The following is a 22474-nucleotide window of genomic DNA, read 5'->3' as shown; positions in this document are numbered from 1 at the left end:
TTTTTTGCGTCTGTATTTACTAAGGAAGCTGGCATGAAATCTATGGAATTGAGGGAATCAAGTAGTGAGACCATGGAAACTGTACAGATTGAAAAGGAGGAGGTGCTTGCTGTCTTGAGGAAAATTAAAGTGGATAAATCCCCAGGACCCGACAGGGTGTTCCCTCGGACCTTGAAAGAGACTAGTGTTGAAATTGCAGGGTCCCCGGCAGAAATATTTAAAATGTCGCTGTCTACAGGTGAAGTGCCGGAGGATTGGAGAGTGGCTCATATTGTTCCGTTGTTTAAAAAAGGATCGAAAAGCAATCCGGGAAATTATAGGCCGGTGAGTTTAACGTCGGTAGTAGGTAAGTTATTGGAGGGAGTACTAAGAGACGGAATCTACAAGCATTTGGATAGACAGGGACTTATTAGGGAGAGTCAACATGGCTTTGTGCATGGTAGGTCATGTTTGACCAATCTGTTGGAGTTTTTCAAGGAAGTTACCAGGAAAGTGGATGAAGGGAAGGCAGTGGATATTGTCTACATGGACTTCAGTAAGGCCTTTGACAAGGTCCCGCATGGGAGGTTAGTTAGGAAAATTCAGTCGCTAGGTATACATGGAGAGGTGGTAAATTGGATTAGACATTGGCTCGATGGAAGAAGCCAGAGAGTGGTGGTAGAGAATTGCTTCTCTGAGTGGAGGCCTGTGACTAGTGGTGTGCCACAGGGATCAGTGCTGGGTCCATTGTTATTTGTCATCTATATCAATGATCTGGATGATAATGTGGTAAATTGGATCAGCAAGTTTGCTGATGATACAAAGATTGGAGGTGTAGCAGACAGTGAGGAAGGTTTTCAGAGTCTGCAGAGGGACTTGGACCAGCTGGAAAAATGGGCTGAAAAATGGCAGATGGAGTTTAATACTGACAAGTGTGAGGTATTTCACATTGGAAGGACAAACCAACGTAGAACATACAGGGTAAATGGTAAGGCACTGAGGAGTGCAGTGGAACAGAGAGATCTGGGAATACAGATACAAAATTCCCTAAAATTGTCGTCACAGGTAGATAGGGTCGTAAAGAGAGCTTTTGGTACTTTGGCCTTTATTAATCGAAGTATTGAGTATAAGAGCTGGAATGTTATGATGAGGTTGTATAAGGCATTGGTGAGGCCAAATCTGGAGTATTGTGTTCAGTTTTGGTCACCAAATTACAGGAGGGATATAAATAAGGTTGAAAGAGTGCAGAGAAGGTTTACAAGGATGTTGCCGGGACTTGAGAAACTCAGTTACAGAGAAAGGTTGAATAGGTTAGGACTTTATTCCCTGGAGCGTAGAAGAATGAGGGGAGATTTGATAGAGGTATATAAAATTATGATGGGTATAGATAGAGTGAATGCAAGCAGGCTTTTTCCACTGAGGCAAGGGGAGTAAAAAACCAGAGGACATGGGTTAAGGGTGAGGGGGGAAAAGTTTAAAGGGAACATTAGGGGGGGCTTCTTCACACAGAGAGTGGTGGGAGTATGGAATGAGCTGCCAGACGAGGTGGTAAATGTGGGTTCTTTTTTAACATTTAACAATAAATTGGACAGATACATGGATGGGAGGTGTATGGAGAGATATGGTCCATGTGCAGGTCAGTGGGACTAGGCAGAAAATGGTTCGGCACAGCCAAGAAGGGCCAAAGGGCCTGTTTCTGTGCTGTAGTTTTTCTATGGTTCTATGGTTCTGGCTAAAGAAATTCTTCCTCATCTCCATTTTAAAAGGACACCCCTCTATTCTGAGGCTGTGTCCTCTCGTCTTAGACTCTCCCGCCATAGGAAACATCATCTCCATATCCAGTCTATCCTCGCCTTTCGCCATTCGATAGGTTTCAATGAGGTCGCCTCTCATTCTTCTAAATTCTAGTGAATGCAGGCCCAGAGCCATCAAACACTTGCATATGACAAGCCATTGAATAATTTTTGTGAAGCTCCTTTGAACCCCCTCCAGGTTCAGCACATCCTTTCTAAGATAAGTGGCCAAAACTGCTCACAATATTCCAAGTGAGGCCTCACTGGTGCTTTCTTTCTTTTCTTTTTCCAATGTTTTTATTACATTTATTAAATTTCATATACATAAATACAGAATTCATAAGGATACTTATTATAAAGGAGAATATAGGGAGCTAGGAAGGGAGTTGAGAAAAAGGACCGCAAAGGTAGTATTCTCGGGATTACTGCCTGTGCCACGCGACAGTGAGAGTAGGAATGCGATGAGGTGGAGGATAAATGCGTGGCTGAGGGATTGGAGCAGGGGGCAGGGATTCAAGTTTTTGGATCATTGGGACCTCTTTTGGCGCAGGCGTGACCTGTACAAAAAGGACGGGTTGCACTTGAATCCTAGGGGGACCAATATCCTGGCAGGGAGATTAGCGGGGGCTACTGAGGTGACTTTAAACTAGAATGGTTGGGGGGTGGGAATCAAATTAAAGAGTCTCGGCGTGAGGAGGTTAGTTCACAACAGGGGGATGGGAACCAGTGCAGAGAGACAGAGGGGTGTAAAGTGAGGGTAGAAACAAAAAGTACTATGGAGAAAAGTAAAAGTGGCAGGCCGACAAATCCAGGGCAAGCATTAAAGAAGGCCACTTTTCAGCATAATTGTAAAAGGACTAAGAGAGTTGTAAAAGAGCGCCTGAAGGCTTTGTGTGTCAATGCAAGAAGCATTCGTAATAAGGTGGATGAATTGAAAGTGCAGATTGTTATTAATGATTATGATATAGTTGGGATCACAGAGACATGGCTCCAGGGTGACCAGGGATGGGAGCTCAACGTTCAGGGATATTCAATATTCAGGAGGGATAGACATGAAGGAAGGGGAGGTGGGGTGGCGTTGCTGGTTAAAGAAGAGATTAACGCAATAGAAAGGAAGGACATAAGCCGGGAAGATGTGGAATCGATATGGGTAGAGCTGCATAACACTAAGGGGCAGAAGACGCTGGTGGGAGTTGTGTACAGGCCACCTAACAGTAGTAGTGAGGTCGGAGATGGTATTAAACAGGAAATTAGAAATGTGTGCAATAAAGGAACAGCAGTTATAATGGGTGACTTCAGTCTACATGCAGATTGGGTGAACCAAATTGGTAAAGGTGCTGAGGAAGAGGATTTCTTGGAATGTATGCGGGATGTTTTTTGAACCAACATGTCGAGGAACCAACTAGAGAGCAGGCTGTTCTGGACTGGGTTTTGAGCAATGAGGAAGGGTTAATTAGCAATCTTGTCGTGAGAGGCCCCTTGGGTAAGAGTGACCATAATATGGTGGAATTCTTCATTAAGATGGAGAGTGACATAGTTAATTCAGAAACAAAGGTTCTGAACTTAAAGAGGGGTAAATTTGAAGGTATGAGACGTGAATTAGCTAAGATAGACTGGCAAATGACACTTAAAGGATTGACGGTGGATATGCAATGGCAAGCACTTAAAGGTTGCATGGATGAACTACAACAATTGTTCATCCCAGTTTGGCAAAAGAATAAATCAAGGAAGGTAGTGCACCCGTGGCTGACAAGAGAAATTAGGGATAGTATCAATTCCAAAGAAGAAGCATACAAATTAGCCAGAGAAAGTGGATCACTTGAGGACTGGGAGAAATTCAGAGTTCAGCAGAGGAGGACAAAGGGCTTAATTAGGAAGGGGAAAAAAGATTATGAGAGAAAACTGGCAGGAAACATAAAAACGGACTGTAAAAGCTTTTATAGATATGTGAAAAGAAGACAAATGTAGGTCCCCTGCAGACAGAAACAGGTGAATTGATTATGGGGAGCAAGGACATGGCAGACCAATTGAATAATTACTTTGGTTCTGTCTTCACTAAGGAGGACATAAATAATCTTCCAGAAATAGTAGGGGACAGAGGGTCCAGTGAGATGGACGAACTGAGCGAAAAACATGTTAGTAGGGAAGTGGTGTTAGGTAAATTGAAGGGATTGAAGGCAGATAAATCCCCAGGGCCAGATGGTCTGCATCCCAGGGTGCTTAAGGAAGTAGCCCAAGAAATAGTGGATGCATTAGTGATAATTTTTCAAAACTCGTTAGATTCTGGACTAGTTCCTGAGGATTGGAGGGTGGCTAATGTAACTCCACTTTTTAAAAAAGGAGGGAGAGAGAAACCGGGGAATTATAGACCAGTTAGCCTAACGTCGGTGGTGGGGAAACTGCTGGAGTCAGTTATCAAGGATGTGATAACAGCACATTTGGAAAGCAGTGAAATGATCGGACAAAGTCAGCATGGATTTGTGAAAGGAAAATCATGTCTGACGAATCTCATTGAATTTTTTGAGGATGTAACTAGTAGAGTGGATAGGGGAGAACCAGTGGATGTGGTATATTTGGATTTTCAGAAGGCTTTTGACAAGGTCCCACACAGGAGATTAGTGTGCAAACTTAAAGCACATGGTATTGCGGGTAAGGTATTGGTGTGGGTGGAGAGTTGGTTAGCAGACAGGAAGCAAAGAGTGGGAATAAACGGGACCTTTTCAGAATGGCAGGCGGTGACTAGTGGGGTACCGCAAGGCTCAGTGCTGGGACCTCAGTTGTTTACAATATATATTAATGACTTGGATGAGGGAATTAAATGCAGCATCTCCAAGTTTGCGGATGACACGAAGCTGGGTGGCAGTGTTAGCTGTGAGGAGGATGCTAAGAGGATGCAGGGTGACTTGGATAGGTTGGGTGAGTGGGCAAATTCATGGCAGATGCAATTTAATGTGGATAAATGTGAAGTTATCCACTTTGGTGGCAAAAATAGGAAAACAGATTATTATCTGAATGGTGGCCGATTAGGAAAAGGGGAGGTGCAACGAGACCTGGGTGTCATTATACACCAGTCATTGAAAGTGGGCATGCAGGTGCAGCAGGCGGTGAAAAAGGCGTATGGTATGCTGGCATTTATAGCAAGAGGATTCGAGTACAGGAGCAGGGAGGTACTACTGCAGTTGTACAAGGCCTTGGTGAGACCACACCTGGAGTATTGTGTGCAGTTTTGGTCCCCTAATCTGAGGAAAGACATCCTTGCCATAGAGGGAGTACAAAGAAGGTTCACCAGATTGATTCCTGGGATGGCAGGACTTTCATATGAAGAAAGACTGGATGAACTGGGCTTGTACTCGTTGGAATTTAGAAGATTGAGGGGGGATCTGATTGAAACGTATAAGATCCTAAAGGGATTGGACAGGCTAGATGCAGGAAGATTGTTCCCGATGTTGGGGAAGTCCAGAACGAGGGGCCACAGTTTGAGGATAGAGGGGAAGCCTTTTAGGACCGAGATTAGGAAAAAGTTCTTCACACAGAGAGTGGTGAATCTGTGGAATTCTCTGCCACAGGAAACAGTTGAGGCCAGTTCATTGGCTATATTTAAGAGGGAGTTAGATATGGCCCTTGTGCCTACGGGGGTCAGGGGGTATGGAGGGAAGGCTGGGGCGGGGTTCTGAGTTGGATGATCAGCCATGATCATAATAAATGGCGGTGCAGGCTCGAAGGGCCGAATGGCCTACTCCTGCACCTATTTTCTATGTATGTTTCTATGTATAAATCAAAATAAGGTAGCACATAATGCGCTATATATAAATCACACTGATACAATCATGGTATCTCATATTCATGGTCAATCAAATAAAATAAATTGAATTATGAAATACAATAATATGGTTAATTATATTATTTTTAAAAATCTACATCCACTTACCAGCAACACACATAAAAGTTGCTGGTGAACGCAGCAGGCCAGGCAGCATCTCTAGGAAGAGGTACAGTTGACAGTCCTGACGAAGAGGTACAGTCGACAGTCCTGACGAAGGGTCTCGGCCCGAAACATCGACTGTACCTCTTCCTATAGATGCTGCCTGGCCTGCTGCGTTCACCAGCAACTTTTATGTGTGTTGCTTGAAATTCCAGCATCTGCAGAATTCCTTGTGTGTACACCCACTTACCAGTGCTTTATAAAGTCTCAACATTACATCCATCCTTAAGGACCTCCCATCACCCCGGGCACGCCTCCTTCTCATCCTCACCATCAGGAAGGAGGGACAGAAGCCTGAAGACACTCACACAGCGATTCAGCAAAGGCTTCTTCCCCTCTGCCACCCGAATCCTAAATGGACATTGAACCCTTGAGCACTACCTCACTGTTTTTTAATCACTACTTATTTAATTTAACTTTTTAATTTACAGTTTTATTATTAAGTTTGGCAATGTACTGCTGCCACTAAACAGCAAATTTCAGAACATAAGGATATTAAATCTGATTCTGATTCTGATTCTGAATCTTTTTCATAATCTTGAAAACATTCAATTACAAGATGGCATTTTTCTTTATTAACATTAAAATATTAATTTATAAGTTTTTGTAGTATTTCATATCATTTTAATGATTTATCCATAAGCTCATTTCTCTGTAATTTGTAGAGGCAACACCCAGGTCATGTTCACTTCTCACTGCTGCTTTATGGTGGTGTAGCGGTTAGCATAATGCTTTGCAGTACCAGAGGCCCAGGTTCAATTCCCGGTTGTGTCACTGAGGAATTTGTACGTTCTCTCCGTTACCGTGTGGGTTTCCTCCGGGTGCTCTGGTTTTCTCCCGCACTCCAAAAATGTACCTGTGGGTAGGTTAATTGGTCATTGTAAATTGTCACGTGATTAGGTTAGGATTAAATCAGGGAGTTATTGGGTCGTGCGGCTCAAAGAACGGGAAGGGCCTGTTCCATGCTGTATCTCAATTAAAAAAATATCAAAGTTAAATTGAATAAGTAGTGATGTGGTGCTCATGGGATCATTGTCCGTTAGAAATCAGATGGCAGAGGGGAAGAAGCTGTTCGTGAATTGTTGACTGTGTGTCTTCAGGCTTCTGTACCTCCTCCCTGATGGTAGCAATGAGAAGAGGACATGTCCCGAGTGATGGCGTCCTTAATGATGGACGCTGCCTTTTTGAGGCATTGCTCCTTGAAGATGTCCTGGGTACTACGGAGGCTGGTGCCCATGATGGAGCTGACTGAGTTTACAACTCTCAGCGGCTTATTTCGATCCTGTGCAGTGGCCCCTCTGTACCAGATGGTGATGCAGCCAGTCAGAATGGGGCCTCCTTGCTTGAGACAGATGATGCATTGCAGCCTCCCCGCCCTCTCTCCCAGCTCTCACATTTTCATCTGTAGGTAACACAGCGCCATTACATCTCAGGGCCTCCCAGAGTTCAGAGTTCAATCCCAGCATCCTCCAGGAGGAGTCTCCATAGTCCTCCCTGTGGAACGCCTGGATTTGTCCCTGGGAGATCCAGTTTTCTCCTACAGTCCAAGGACTTAGACTGTAAATTGTCCTATGATTAGGCTGGGGTTAAATTGATGGTACAGCTCGTAGGGCCGTCCACCATCTGCTCCAATGGCTTCACGTGAACCTGATTTGAAAGTCTAACACCTTGCCCAAGGGTGATCTGCAGGCTAGCAAACGGAAGGAACGCCTTACACCTCATTTGGTAGAGGTGCATCTCTACCCCACCACCCGGAGCAGGATGAATTAAAGGAGGAGGGGTGGCATTACTAGTCAGGGAACGTGTCATGGCAGTGTTCAGTCAGGACAGACTGGAGAACTCGTCTAGTGAGGCTTTATAGATGGAAATGAGGAATAAGGAAGGTATGACCATGTTAATGAGGCTATTTTACAGACCACCCAACAATCTGAGGGATTTAGAGGAACAAATTTGCAGAGATCGCAGACTGTTGCAAGAAACATAAGGTTATGATAGTAGGTGATTTTAACTTTCCACATATTGACTGGGACATGCATACTGTAAAAGGACTAGATGGGAAAGAGTTTGTCAAACGTGTTCAAGAAAGTTTTCTTAATCAGTATGTAGGAGTCCCAGTGAGAGAGCTTAGATATTGATTTGTTATTAGGGCGGGTGATAGAAGTTTCTGTAGGGACACAATTTGCATCCAGTGATCACAATGCCATTAGTTTCGAAGTAAATATGCAAAAAGATAGGTCTGCGGTTTGAGATTCAATGGTATCAGAAATAGTCTGGCAAGTGTGTTTTGGGACAGGCTGTTTTCTGGCAAAGGTGCACTTGGTAAGTGGAAGGCCTTCAAAAGTGAAATTTTGAGAGTACAAAGCTTGTACGCTCCAGTCAGAATAAAAGTTAGAGATTACAGGTGTAGGGAACCTTGGTGTTCAAGAGATACTGAGGTCCTGGTTCATAAAAAAACAAGGAGGTACATCGCAGGTATAGGCAGCCAGAAACAAAACGAGGTGCTTATGGAGTATTAGAAATGCAAGAGAACACTTGGGAAAGAAATCAGGAGGGTTGAAAGGAAGAATGAAGTTACCCTAGCAGACAAGGTGGAAGAGAATCCTAAGAGATTCTACAGATATGTTAAGAGAAAAAGGTTGCAAGTGACAAGATGGGTCCTCTGGAAGACCAGAATGATAATCCGTGTGTGGAGCCAAAAGAGATGGGGGAGATCCTAAATAATTTTTTTTTGCATCTGTGCTTACTCGGGAGATGGACGGAGGTGAGGCAAAGTGGCATCAACTTCACGGACCCTGTGCAGATTACAGAGGAGGAAGTGTTTGCTGTCCTGAGGCAAAATAGAGGGATAAGGCTCCAGGGCCTGACAAGGTGTTCCCTCAGACCCTACAGAAGGCAAGTGCAGAAACTGCTGGGACCCTGGCAGAGATATTTAAATCATTCTTAGCAACAGGTGAGGTACCAGAGGATTGGAGGATAGCCAATGTTGTTCTGCTGTTCAGGAAAGGTACTAAAAATAAACCAGGAAATTATAGGCCAGTAACACAGTGGTTAGCACAGCACCTTACTGTAGAGGCAACCCAGGTACAATTCCCGCCGTTGCCGGCAAGGGGCTTTTACGTTCTCCCCTTGACCGCGTGGGCTCCAGTTTCTTCCCACAATCCTAAGATGTAGTAGCTGTTAAGTTAATTGGTCATTGTAAACTGTCCCGTGATTCAGCTCAGATTAAATGGGAGGATTTCTGGGCAGCACAGCTCGATGAACCAGAGGGCCTACTCTGCGCTGCATCTCTAAATAAATAAATACCAAGATTGCGAGTGTAGTGGACAGTGGGGAAGACTACCATGGCTTGCAGAGGAATCTGGACCAGCCAGAAAAACAGACTGAAAAATAGAAGGTGGAATTTAATGCAGGTTTTGCACTTCAGTAGGACCAACCAGGACAAGTCTTACACTATGAACAGTAGGGCACTAAGCAGAGTGGTAGGACAAAGGGATCTGGGAACCCAGCTCCATAATTCACTGAAAGTGGTGTCACAGTTACACAGGGTCGTAAAGAGAGCGTTCTGGCACATTAGCCTTCATTAATCAACGTATTAACGACTGGAGATGGATGTTACATTGAAGTTGTTTAAGACGTTGGTGAGGCCTAATTTGGAGTATTGTGCACAGTTTTGGTCATCTGTCTACAGGAGAGATGTACAGAGAAAATTTACAAAGATGCTCCCAGGACTGGAGGACCTGAGTTATAAGGGAAGACTGAATAGGTGAGGACTTCATTCGCTGGAACACAGAAGACTGAGGGTTGATTTGATAGAGGAATACAAAATTATGAGGGGTATAGACAGGGTAAATGCAAGCGGGCTTTTTCCACTGAGGTTGGGTGGGACGACAACCAGAGATCAGGGCTTAAGGGTGAAAGGAGAAAAGTGTAAGGGGAACATATCAGACATCCCACCCTGCAAAAACTCATTTCAGGGAGGTAGCACCACCACCCTCGCCCCTCCCCCGCAACCCCATGTCCCCCCGCACCCCGCCGGTCGACCTCCAAGGGTGTTTTCAGGACATTTGATTATGAAAGAACACAACAATTTATTTGATGTGTGATCACATATTGAAACTATTTACACACACACATACACACACACACACACACACGCACGCGCGCGCGCGCACACACACACACACACACACGCGCGCGCACACACACACGCACACACACACACACACACACACACACACACACATATATATATATATTCCTTGTTAAGTATTTTGTTGGCAGTCTCAATGCTAATAGCTAGATGCTAATGCAAATAGCTTTTCTATTTCTTTTGAAAACTTTCCTTGTACTGTGATGTGGCTTGCTAGGCAGATTTGAGCATTTTGCCGGAAGTCTCAACCTCATAGTAGTCTATGTCAATAAATTTGTTAATTTTGCAAGTCATCAGATTCATTAGTGTTTTGTGAGACAGCTGACTTCTGAATTCTATCTTAATGGCGGGAGGAGAAGATGGCGGTGCGACGTAGCACTCCGGTGGTGATATCTGTTATCTGTCAAGTAGGGTGCCGTGCACAATCCTGATTTGATGGAGACAGACGTGAGAGCACGAAGGAACATCTGGTGAAACTTCTGAAATGCCTGTTTCACTGCTGCTGCTACTGTGTGATGCAGAATCTCCAGAGGGGAAGGCCCTGAGTCCTTGGCTTTGCTTGTTGCTCGGTGGCCAGGGCAGGGTCGAAGCACTCGGCAGAGGATGGTGCTCGGTGCTCGGTGTCAGAGGGCTGGTCGGAGGCTCGAAGTTTTCGGACAGACTCAGGGTCTGCTGTGGTCGGGTGCTGCATCGGCAAGCTTGCGGCGCTTGGAGGTTCACGGCAGGGAGGGTTCTACCATCTGCGTGAGATGATGGGGCTATTGGGACTTCAGACTTTTTTTTTACCGTGCCCATGGTCTGCTCTTTATCAAATTACAGTATTGCTTTGCAATGTTGTAACTATATGTTATAATTATGTGGTTTTGTCAGTTTTAGTCTTGGTTTGTCCTGTGTTTCTGTGATATCATTCTGGAGGAAATTTGTATTATTTTTTAATGCATGCATTTCTAAATGACAATAAATGAGGACTGAGTGTCCTCATAATCTAATCTAATCTAATTTAATCTAATGCGACGCACCATGCTGAATGCCCTTCCTACATCACAATTAGAATTTGACAGCACCAAAAGCAGCTTCATCAACTGGCAGAGCTCACTAGTTTAAATAATGTTAGCTACGCTAATGAACGAATGACACCTGTTAAACTCACCTCAACACGTCTTTTACAGTCTTAACCCACCATGGGCAATAGAAAAGTTACTGTTGCAAACAGTGCAGCGAGCAACACTGTCATTATTTTTGACCCCTATTAGGCAGGGGTACACTTTAGTGTTGTCTGGGGTGAAGTACATTTTATATTTTCTTTTTTTGGAACACTCACCTATGGCGCTACAGGACACTAAACTGAACTGATGGACAATGAAAGAGAGAGAGAGGTCAACTGTAAAATCCACCCACAGAGAAAACTGATAGATCTACTTAGCACAAAAAGAGACCAATTAGGATTCATCCTCTCCCTCTCCGTCTTCCTCTCTCCCTCTCTCTCCCCCTCTCTCTCCCCCCCCCCCCCCACCGCTCACTCACTCTCAAAAAAAAATCGATTTCCAGGATATTGTATATAATTTGCGGGCATCAGGGAGCCACTATCAATATGCGGGAGACTCTCGGAACTTCCGGGAGAGGTGGGATGTCTGACATATGTTGAGAGTGTGGAACGAGTTGCCAGTTCAAGTGCTGCATGCGAGCTTGATTTCAATATTTAAGAGAAGTTTGGGTAGGTGCATAGCCAGCTGGTGGCGTAGTGGCATCAGTGCCGGACTTCGGAGCGAAGGCTCATAAGTTCGAATCCAGCCAGCTCCCTTGCACGCTTTCCATCTGTGTTGGGTTGAGTGTCAAACTAGCAATTCGGCCTTGTAAAAATAAGAAAGCCTGCTAAAAAAAAAAGCACCGTCACGAGGGTGTCACGATGACTCCACTCGGAGTTAAGGGCTTTCTTCTTCTTCTTCTTTGGGTAGGTACATGGATAATAGGGGTATGGAGGGCTATGGTCCAGGTGTGGTCGATGGAAGTAGACAGTTTAAATGGTTTGGGCACAGAAGGGTCTGTTTCTATGCTGTGCTTTTCTATGACTCTATGACATTGGTGAGGCCAACTTCAGAGTATTGTCGTAATTGCACTTACATGCTGGACCTAGGACACATCCTCTGAAATGATAACACTGAGGAACTTGAAGTTGCTGACTGTCTTCACTTCTGATGCAGACTGACTCATGGACCTTTGGTTTTGTTCTTCTGAAGTCAATAATCAGCTCCTTGATTTTCTGCTTCGCGGTAGTGTAGTAGTTAGCACACTTTACTGTGCCAGTGACCTGGGTTCAATTCCCACCGCTGTCTGTAAGGATTTTCGATGTTTTCCCCGTGACAGCGTGGGTTTCCCCCGAGTGCTCTGGTTTCCTCCCACAGCACTAAGACATACCGGTTGGTAATTGGTCAGTGTAAGTGACTAGGCTAGGGTTAAATCGGGGGGTTGCTGGGCGGTGTGGCTCGAAGGGCTAGAAAGGCGTGTTCTGCACTGTATCTCAATAAAATAAATAAACAAATAAATAAAAGAATCCCATTTACCAGCACCTTTGTTTTGTTGCCATTTGCGTGAATTTTTTTCACCCACCCACTGGGGAGGGTTGATGTTTTTATTTAAACGGGTCCCATGGTTTTCTTTGTTTTGAGGCTGTCTGAAGGGAAGACAAATTTCAAGGTTGTATACTGCATACATACATTGAATCTTTGAATCTTCAAAGTTCAAAGTGAGTTTACTATCAAAGTGCATACATGTCTCCTGGAGACTCATTTTCGTGCAGGCATGTCTCAAGTCCTGGTTATGCAACCACTGACGCCAGGCAGACAATCTCTGAAGAGTATTGATAATGACTGGGCTCACCCGTCTTGTAAAGACACTGCCCAGGAGAAGCCAATGGCAAACCACTTCTGTAGAAAAATTTGCCAAAAACAATCACCATCATGGAAAGACCATGATCGCCACGTCACACAACGTGGCACATAATGATGATGTCATATGGCATGGAACATGATGATGATGGCACAGTAGGTTCAAAAAACAGAATAGAATCAATGAAAGACCACATCCAACAGGATGGACAAACCAATTTTAGAAAGACAACAAACTGTGCAAATACAAAAAGAAAAAAAACAAATAAATAATAAATATTGAGAACATAAGATACAGAGTTCTTGAAAGGGCATCCATAGGTTGCAGAATCTGTTTAGAGTTGGGGTGAGTGAAGTTCAAAGTAAATTGATTATCAAAGTACGTATATGTCACCATAGACAACCCTGAGATGCATTTTCCTGGGACATACAGGGTAAATCCAAGAAACACAATAGAATCAATGAAAGACTGCAACCAGCAGGACAAACAACCAGTGTACAAAGGACAACAAACTGTGGAAATACAAAATAAAAACACAGTGACTGCACCTTTCCATACCCGGTGATTCAAGTGGTCGCCCAGATACTTCTCAAACGTTGCGAGAGCCTCGACCTCCTCCGACCCCTCTGGCTGTGCATTCCAGAGTCCAATCCCTCCACTCCAGGTGTAAAAATTCATCCTCAGATACGCCCTAAACCTCCAGGCAATCCGATCTGGGCACTCCAGTCCTAGGTACCTCGCTGACTCAATGTCTGTTTTTGAGGAGAGAACACTGCCAAGGTAGGGAAAATGGTCTACAATTTCAAGGGTGATATTAATAACTTTTATGGAGGGCTGGATAAATGGCTGGTTAGACGGAGGTGATATAAAAGACAGTGTCTTTTGTATATTCAATACACGAACCAGAGCACTACTTGGCTTGGCAAAAGCACTCAGGATACATTGAAGGTCTTCAAAGGTTCAACAGTTCATTTGATATCAGAGAATGCATACAGTATACAGCCTGAAATTCTTACTGTTCACAGATATCTAAAAAACAGGAAACCCCATAGAATGAATAATGGAGACATCGAAGCCCCAAAGACCCCCCACCTTTGCACAAATAGCAGCAAGAGCATCAACCACCCCTCTACTCGCGCCAGCAGAAACACCAACCCCCCCCCCCACCCTCCTCGCCATGCAAAAGCCCCCGACCTCAAAGAGACCTTGATCCAGAGTCCATTGAAACCCAGCACTTCAGTATCTCAGACAGGCTTCTTCAGATTCTGGCATCTTCCCCCTTCCATTTCAGTCCTCAAGAAGGGCCTTGGCCCAAAACGTCGACTGTTTATTCATTCCTAAAGATGCTGCCTGACCTGCTGAGTTCCTCCAGCATTCTGTGTGAGTTTCTTCAGAGCAGTTGTGTGCCGCCTTCATGGACTTGCCTTCAACAGTGTTAGTAACTCTTTGCACAAAGATCCCACATATGCAGGATTTCTTTTCACTGTATGGTATAATTTTATGTATGATTCATGTGTAATTTGTCTGTACCCACACCCCTGAGATGTTAAACACAAAATACTCTGAAGGTGCTGGGATCAAAGCAACACTCACAACATGCTGGAGGAACTCAGCAGGTCGGGCAGCATTCGTGGAAACGATGAGTCGACGTTTCGGGCCGGAACCCTTCGTCAGGACTGTAGAGGGAAGGGGCAGAGGCCCTATAAAGAAGGTGGGGGGAGGGTGGGAAGGAGGAGGATGGTAGGTTCCAGGTGAAAAACCAGTAAGGGGAAAGATAAAGGGGTGGGGAGGGGAGGCAGGGAGGTGATAGGCAGGAAAGGTGAAGAAGGAATAGGGGAAAACACAATGGTTAGTAGAAGGAGGCAGAACTATGAGGGAGGTGATAGGCAGCTGGGGGAGAGGGCAGAGTTACATAGGGATAGGGGAAGGGAGGGGAAGGGAGGGGTAGGGAATTACCGGAAGTTGGAGTATTCAATGTTCATACCAAGGGGCTGGAGACTACCGAGATGGTATATGAGGTGTTGCTCCTCCAACCTGAGTTTAGCCTCATCATGGCAGTAGAGGAGACCATGTATGGACATATCTGAATGGGAATGGGAAGCAGAGTTGAAGTGGGTGGCTTCCAGGGGATCCTGTCTGTTGTGGCGGACGGAGCGGAGGTGCTCGACAACTCCCTTATCCACATGTCCCTCCCCACGGATCTCCCACCCAGCACTTATCCTTGTAAGCGTAAGTGCTACACCTGTCCCTACACCTCCTCTCTTGCCACCATTCAGGGCCCCAAACAGTCCTTCCAGGTGAGGCAACACTTCACTTGTGAGTCTGTTGGGGTCATCTATTGCATCCGGTGCTCCTGGTGCGGCCTCCTCTACATCGGTGAAACCTGACGCAGATTGGCGGTCCACTTCATCGAGTACCTCCGCTCTGTCCGCCACAACAGACAGGATCTCCCGGTAGCCACCCACTTCAACTCTGCTTCCCATTCCCATTCAGATATGTCCATATGTGGCCTCCTCTACTGCCATGATGAGGCTAAACTCAGGTTGGAGGAGCAACACCTCATATAACATCTAGGTAGTCTCCAGCCCCTTGGTATGAACATAGAATTCTCCAACTTCCAGTAATTCCCTCCCCCTCCCTTCCCCTATCCCTATGTAACTCTGCCCCCTCCCCCAGCTGCCTATCATCTCCCTCATGGTTCCACCTCCTTCTACTACCCATTGTGTTTTCCCCTATTCCTTCTTCACCTTTCCTGCCTATCACCTCCCTGCTTCCCCTCCCCCACCCCTTTATCTTTCCCCTTACTGGTTTTTCACCTGGAACCTACCAGCCTTCTCCTTCCCCCCCTCCCCCACCTTCTTTATAGGGCCTCTGCCCCTTCCCTCTACAGTCCTGACGAAGGGTTCCGGCCCGAAAAGTCGACTCATCGTTTCCACGGATGCTGCCCGACCCGCTGACTTCCTCCAGCGTGTTGTGAGTGTTGCGTTGAGATGTTGTTGCAAACAAGTTTTGCATTGTACCTCACGTATTTGTCAGGATCAGAATCAGGTTTAATATCACTGACATATGTCATGAAGTTTGTTGTTTTGCAGCAGCAGTACATTGTAATACACAATAGAACAAACTATAAACTGCAATTATATATATATAAATGAAATAAGTAGTGCAAAAAAGTACCGAGGTAGTGTACATTGCTGTGAAAAAGTCTTAGGCATATCTACAGTTGAAGTCAGAAGTTTACATACACCCTAGCCAAATACATTTAAACTCAGTTTTTCACAATTCCTGACACTTGATCCTAGAAAACATTCCCATAGAACCCATAGAAAATTTGTGGGCAGAACTGAAAAAGCATGTGAGAGCAAGGAGGCCTACAAACTTGACTCAGTTACACCAGTTCTGTCTGGAGGAATGGAACAAAATTCCAGCAACTTACTGTGAGAAGCTTGTGGAAGGCTACTCAAAATGTTTGACCCAAGTTAAACAATTTAAAGGCAATGCTACCAAATACTAGCAAAGTGTATGTAAACTTCTGACCCGCTGGTAAAGTGATGAAAGAAATAAAAGCTGAATAAATCATTCTCTCTACTATTATTCTGACATTTCACATTCTTAAAATAAAGTAGTGATCCTAACTGACCTAAGACAGGGAATGTTTTCTCGGATTAAATGTCAGGAATTGTGAAAAACCGAGTTTAAATGTATTTGGCTAAGGTGTATGTAAACTTCTGACTTCAACTGTATAGCTGGGGTGCCTAAGACATCTGCGCAGTATTGTATTTGTCAATGTGGAGTGGAGATCGAGTTTGTAAATCTGGCAGGAGTAACGGATGTTGGGAATGGTGAGGGAGTAGCACCACGGGTGGGGTGTGGGACAGGAGGCAGAGAAGGAATGCCAGGGGCAGGGTGTGGTGCAGATACACCCAGACCTGAGACACCAGGCAAGGTCATTTGATTCCAATTGGTTTATTGATCCTTACAGAATGTCTCTCTGGTGCTTCCTGCTCCCTTCCCCTTTTCCCAACCATGATTCCCCTCTCCCTGCCCCCTTCCCACTCTCAGTCCATAATAGAGACCCATATCAGAATCAGGTTTATCATCACTCACATGTGTTATGAAACTTGTTTTTCTATGGCAGCAGTAAAGTGCAATACATAAAATTACTACACTACTGTGCAAAAGTCTTAGACACCCCAGCTATGTATGTGCCTGAGATTTTTGCATAGCGCATGAGTTCAATATCCATTCAGAAATCTGATGGCAGAGGGGAAGAAGTCGTTCCTGAATCGTTGAGTGTGTGCCTTCAGACTCCTGTGTCCTGGGTGAAACGTGTCCTTAATGATGGATGCCACCTTTCTGAGGCATCTCTCTTTGAAGATGTCCTCGGTGTTGGGGATCTAGTGCCCATAATGGAGTTACCTTAGTTTACACATGACAATAACATGATTTGACTTCACTTGTGTATACAACTACTCCAGTTCAGTTTCCTGGTCAGTTCAAGGGCAATTTGGGAAGAGTAATAAACATCGGCTTTCTCACCAGTCCCTCAGATCCTGAAAAAGGAACAAATTAATATCAGGCCTCTGCATTGACACCAGAGCAACAGTAGGGGGCAATGTAGACCAGAAAAGCCCAAAAAGTTCACGGTAAATATCAAAGTACCATCACCTATCACCTTCCGGCCAGCCTCCTTTCCCTCCCTCCACCTTTTTATTCTGGCATCTTCCATTCCTAAAGGAGGGTCTGGACCCTAAACATCGATTGTTCATTCATTTCCATAGATGCTGCCTGACCTGCTGAGTTCCTCCAGCGCTTTCTGTGTGTTGCTTTACAACCCTGAGATTCATTTTCCTGCAGGCCTACAGAGTAAATCCAAGAAACACAACAGAAGGCAGAAACAAAAGACAGTACCCAACAAGACAGACAAAAACCAATGTGCAAAAGACAACAAACTGTGCAAATACAAAATAACAATAATAGTAATAATAATAATCATAATAAGAAGCAATCAATATTGAGAATATGAGATGAATAATTCTTGATAGTGAGCCCATAGGCTGTGGGAACACTGAAGTGTTGGGGCAAGTGAAATTGAGTGAGGTTATCCCCTTTGGTTCAAGAGCCTGATGGTTGAGGAGTAATAACAGTTCCTGAGGCTCCTGTACCTCTGTACCATAATCCTGATGGTGGAAACAAGAGAGATTGTGCACATTCTGGAAATCCAGAGCAACGCACACAGAATGCTGGAGGAAATCAGCAGGTCAGGCAGCATCTATGGAGGAGAATAAAGAGTCGATGTTACGGACTAAGACAAAATCTTCACCGACAGATAGACAGACAGACACACACACACACATGCTGGAAATGCAAAGCAGACCAGTCAGCACATGTGGAAGGAAAACAGTCAACATTTCCCTTTCCATGGTAGAAACTGATTGCACTAGAACATCAAGGAGATGCAGAAAGTGGTGGATTTAGCCCAGTACATCACTAGCACCATCGGTTGTATCTACAGGTGATGATGCCTCAAGAAGGCAACATCCATTATCAAGACCCCCACCACCCGGACAACACCATCTTCTCACAGCTCCCATCGGACAGGAGGTACAGAAGACTGAAGTCCCACACCACCAGGTACAAAAACAGCAACTTCTGGTTCCTGAACCAATCTGTATAATCCTAACCTTATCATCATGGACCACCTCATACACTGGAACATCGAGGCCCTCCAGTGGTCAGGGTCGTCCATGGATGTTGCATCCCAGCTGTGTACGTGATATGCAAGCCAGTACACAAGCCAGGGTGGTACGATATGGAGAGTGAGCTGTTCCCCTGTAGTGGTCTTCCCCTCTCCACGCATCTGTTGAGTCCAAAGCAATGACAGAAATCGATACAGTTTGGTACCAGCAGCAAAGCAGGAGGTATTAGTCAGTATTGAAATCAAAGTAGGACTTCCATAGGGACCCCAGCCCCGGATTTTTCCGTAAGACCATAGACCATGAGACAAAGGAGCAGAAGTCGGCCATTCGGCCCATCAAGTCTGCTCTGCCATTTTATCATGAGCTGATCCATTCTCCCATTTAGTCCCCCCCGCCTTCTCACCATAACCTTTGATGCCCTGGCTACTCAGATACCTATCAATCTCTGCCTTAAATACACCCAATGACTTGGCCTCCACTGCCACCTGTGGCAACAAATTCCATAGATTCACCACCCTCTGACTAAAAAAATTTCTTCGCATTTCTGTTCTGAAAGGGCGCCCTTCAATCCTTAAGTCATGCCCTCTCGTACTAGACTCCCCCATCATGGGAAACAACTTTGCCACATCCACTCTGTCCATGCCTTTTAACATTCGGAATGTTTCTATGAGGTCTCCCCTCATTCTTCTAAACTCCAAGGAATACAGTCCAAGAGCGGACAAATGTTCCTTATATGTTAACCCTCTCTCACATATTTTTCCCCAGGAGTTTACTCCCAAAGCCTTTCCCATGAGTGGGTATAGACACGGGGCAGTGGAAGTTTGAGGTCAGAGTTTTCCTTCTCCTAGGTAAGCTGACAACCAGGGCTCACAAACCCCACCTGCCCAAAGTGATTGGTTTTAAGGCATCAGTAACCCACCTTTGCCCCTTTTCCTGTCAGTGGAATTGGTCCCGCCAGCCTTAGTAGCTAAGCTACACGTGAAGGCCAGGAGCTGGACTTGGTTGTCTGAGGCTATTTGAGGTGCACAGCATTGGGAGCATTGAATAGGTAGTAGGAGCTTATCCCCACTACCACCCCCTGGCTATGACAACCTTAAGGAACCATTCTAGAACACAGACTGTAGAACAGTACAGCACAGGATTTGGCCCTTGTTGAATCATTACAAAATGCTGGAGGAACTCAGCAGGTCAGGCAGCATTTACGAGCAGTCGACAGTTTGGGCCAACCCAGATCCTTCACGGGACTCCTGACCTCCTTTTGTTTCTGTTGCTCATGATTTCCATTATCTGCAGGCTTTCTTATTTCTCTTGTGCGGTACAACCCTAATCACCACAGTTTAGCAACAGGATGGCCACTTCAATCACATTGCTTTCTTGTTCGACTTGCATAACCTTGCATCATTAATGCATTCCTTGTGTGAAGCTTGTGTATCCAATGTCACGGACACATACTTGTCCAGATGACAATAAACTCCAATTTGACTTTGATTTCCATGAAAAATGTTTCAGGGAAACCAACAAACAATCATCTGTAGGGCCAGCGGGTCAATCAGCGTCTGCATAGGGGAACAGAATTGTCAACGATTCTGGTCGAAAGCCGGCATCAGAACTGAGAGTGGGGAGGAGAGGTGTTGAAAATTGAAAGTACATTTATTATCAAAGTACCCGCAGCATGCAGTACACAACCCCGAGTTTCGTCTTCCCACAGACAGGCAGAAAACAAAGAAACACTGTGGGGAATCCATTCAAAGCAAAAAAACATTGAATTCCTATGCACAAAAAAAATCACGCTAAGTGAAAAACACAGAGTATGAAACACCAAACCACAAAGTTCAGCATCAGAATCAGGTTTATTATCACTGGCCTGTGACGTGAAATTTGTCATCGAAAGAGTCCAGGCATATTCAGAACCTTATAGTTCCCACACCCCGCACTTCCCATTTCTACCTCCTACCCAAGATCCACAAACCTGCCTGTCCTGGCCGACCTATTGTCTCAGCTTGCTCCTGCCCCACCGAACTCGTTTCTGCATACCGCGACACTGTTTTATCACCCCTTGTTCAATCCCTTCCGACCTATGTTCGTGACACTTCTCACGCTCTTAAACTTTTCGATGATTTTAAGTTCCCTGGCCCCCACTGCTTTATTTTCACCATGGATGTCCAGTCCCTATATACTTCCATCCCCCATCAGGAAGGTCTCAAAGCTCTACGCTTCTTTTTGGATTCCAGACCTAATCAGTTCCCCTCTACCACCACTCTGCTCTGTGTAGCGGAATTAGTCCTTACTCTTAATAATTTCTCCTTTGGCTCCTCCCACTTCCTCCAAACTAAAGGTGTAGCTATGGGCACCCGTATGGGTCCTAGCTATGCCTGCCTTTTTGTTGGGTTTGTGGAACAATCTATGTTCCGTGCCTATCCTGGTATCTGTCCCCCACTTTTCCTTCGCTACATCGACGACTGCATTGGCGCTGCTTCCTGCACGCATGCAGAGCTCGTTGACTTTATTAACTTTGCCTCCAACTTTCACCCTGCCCTCAAGTTTACCTGGTCCATTTCCGACACCTCCCTCCCCTTTCTAGATCTTTCTGTCTCTATCTCTGGAGACAGCTTATCCACTGATGTCTACTATAAGCCTACTGACTCTCACAGCTATCTGGACTATTCCTCTTCTCACCCTGTCTCTTGCAAAAACGCCATCCCCTTCTCGCAATTCCTCCGTCTCTGCCGCATCTGCTCTCAGGATGAGGCTTTTCATTCCTGGACGAGGGAGATGTCTTCCTTTTTTAAAGAAAGGGGCTTCCCTTCCTCCACTATCAACTCTGCTCTTAAACGCATCTCCCCTATTTCACGTACATCTGCTCTCACTCCATCCTCCCGCCACCCCACTAGGAATAGGGTTCCCCTGGTCCTCACCTACCACCCCACCAGCCTCCGGGTCCAACATATTATTCTCCGTAATTTCCGCCACATCCAACGGGATCCCACCACTAAGCACATCTTTCCCTCCCCGCCTCTCTCTGCATTCCGCAGGGATCGCTCCCTACACAACTCCCTTGTCCATTCGTCCCCCCCCCATCCCTCCCCACTGATCTCCCTCCTGGCACTTATCCGTGTAAGCGGAACAAGTGCTACACATGCCCTTACACTTCCTCCCTTACCACCATTCAGGGCCCCAAACAGTTCTTCCAGGTGAGGCGACACTTCACCTGTGAGTCGGCTGGGGTGATATACTGCGTCCGGTGCTCCCGATGTGGCCTTTTATATATTGGCGAGACCCGACGCAGACTGGGAGACCGCTTTGCTGAACACCTACGCTCTGTCCGCCAGAGAAAGCAGGATCTCCCAGTAGCCACACATTTTAATTCCACATCCCATTCCCATTCTGACATGTCTATCCACGGTCTCCTCTACTGTAAAGATGAAGCCACACTCAGGTTGGAGGAACAACACCTTATATTCCGTCTGGGTAGCCTCCGACCTGATGGCATGAACATCGACTTCTCTAACTTCCGCTAAGGCCCCACCTCCCCCTCGTACCCCATCTGTTACTTATTTTTATACACACATTCTTTCTCTCACTCTCCTTTTTCTCCCTCTGTCCCTCTGAATATACCCCTTGCCCATCCTCTGGGTCCCCCCGCTCGTATCCCCTTTTGCCTATCACCTCTCCAGCTCTCGGCTCCATCCCTCCCCCTCCTGTCTTCTCCTATCATTTTGGATCTCCCCCTCCCTCTCCAACTTTCAAATCCCTTACTCACTCTTCCTTCAGTTAGTCCTGACGAAGGGTTTCGGCCTGAAACGTCGACTGCACCTCTTCCTAGAGATGCTGCCTGGCCTGCTGCGTTCACCAGCAACTTTTATTTGTGTTGCTTGAATTTCCAGCATCTGCAGAATTCCTGCTGTTTATATTCAGATCAGCTCAGTTCTAGTTCAATGCAGCACTGTGTCGCCGACTATTTGAAATGCCTCCACAAACCGCATCA

At 45.6% G+C, this 22474-nt stretch overlaps 1 long non-coding RNA gene across 1 annotated transcript; it reads right to left on the bottom strand.

Moving 5' to 3' along the window:
• Nucleotides 1-16788: 16788 nt before the first annotated feature.
• Nucleotides 16789-22474, bottom strand: LOC140197281 (uncharacterized). Its single transcript, XR_011885904.1, has 3 exons — nt 22250-22474; nt 18475-18650; nt 16789-17343 (listed from the first exon to the last, which is right to left on the bottom strand). It is a non-coding gene; the product is annotated as an uncharacterized lncRNA (long non-coding RNA).

The sequence above is a fragment of the Mobula birostris genome, chromosome 5 (assembly GCF_030028105.1).
Source record: "Mobula birostris isolate sMobBir1 chromosome 5, sMobBir1.hap1, whole genome shotgun sequence".
In the NCBI taxonomy this organism is placed as follows: domain Eukaryota; kingdom Metazoa; phylum Chordata; class Chondrichthyes; order Myliobatiformes; family Myliobatidae; genus Mobula; species Mobula birostris.
This window is presented reverse-complemented; position numbering and strand designations above follow the sequence as displayed.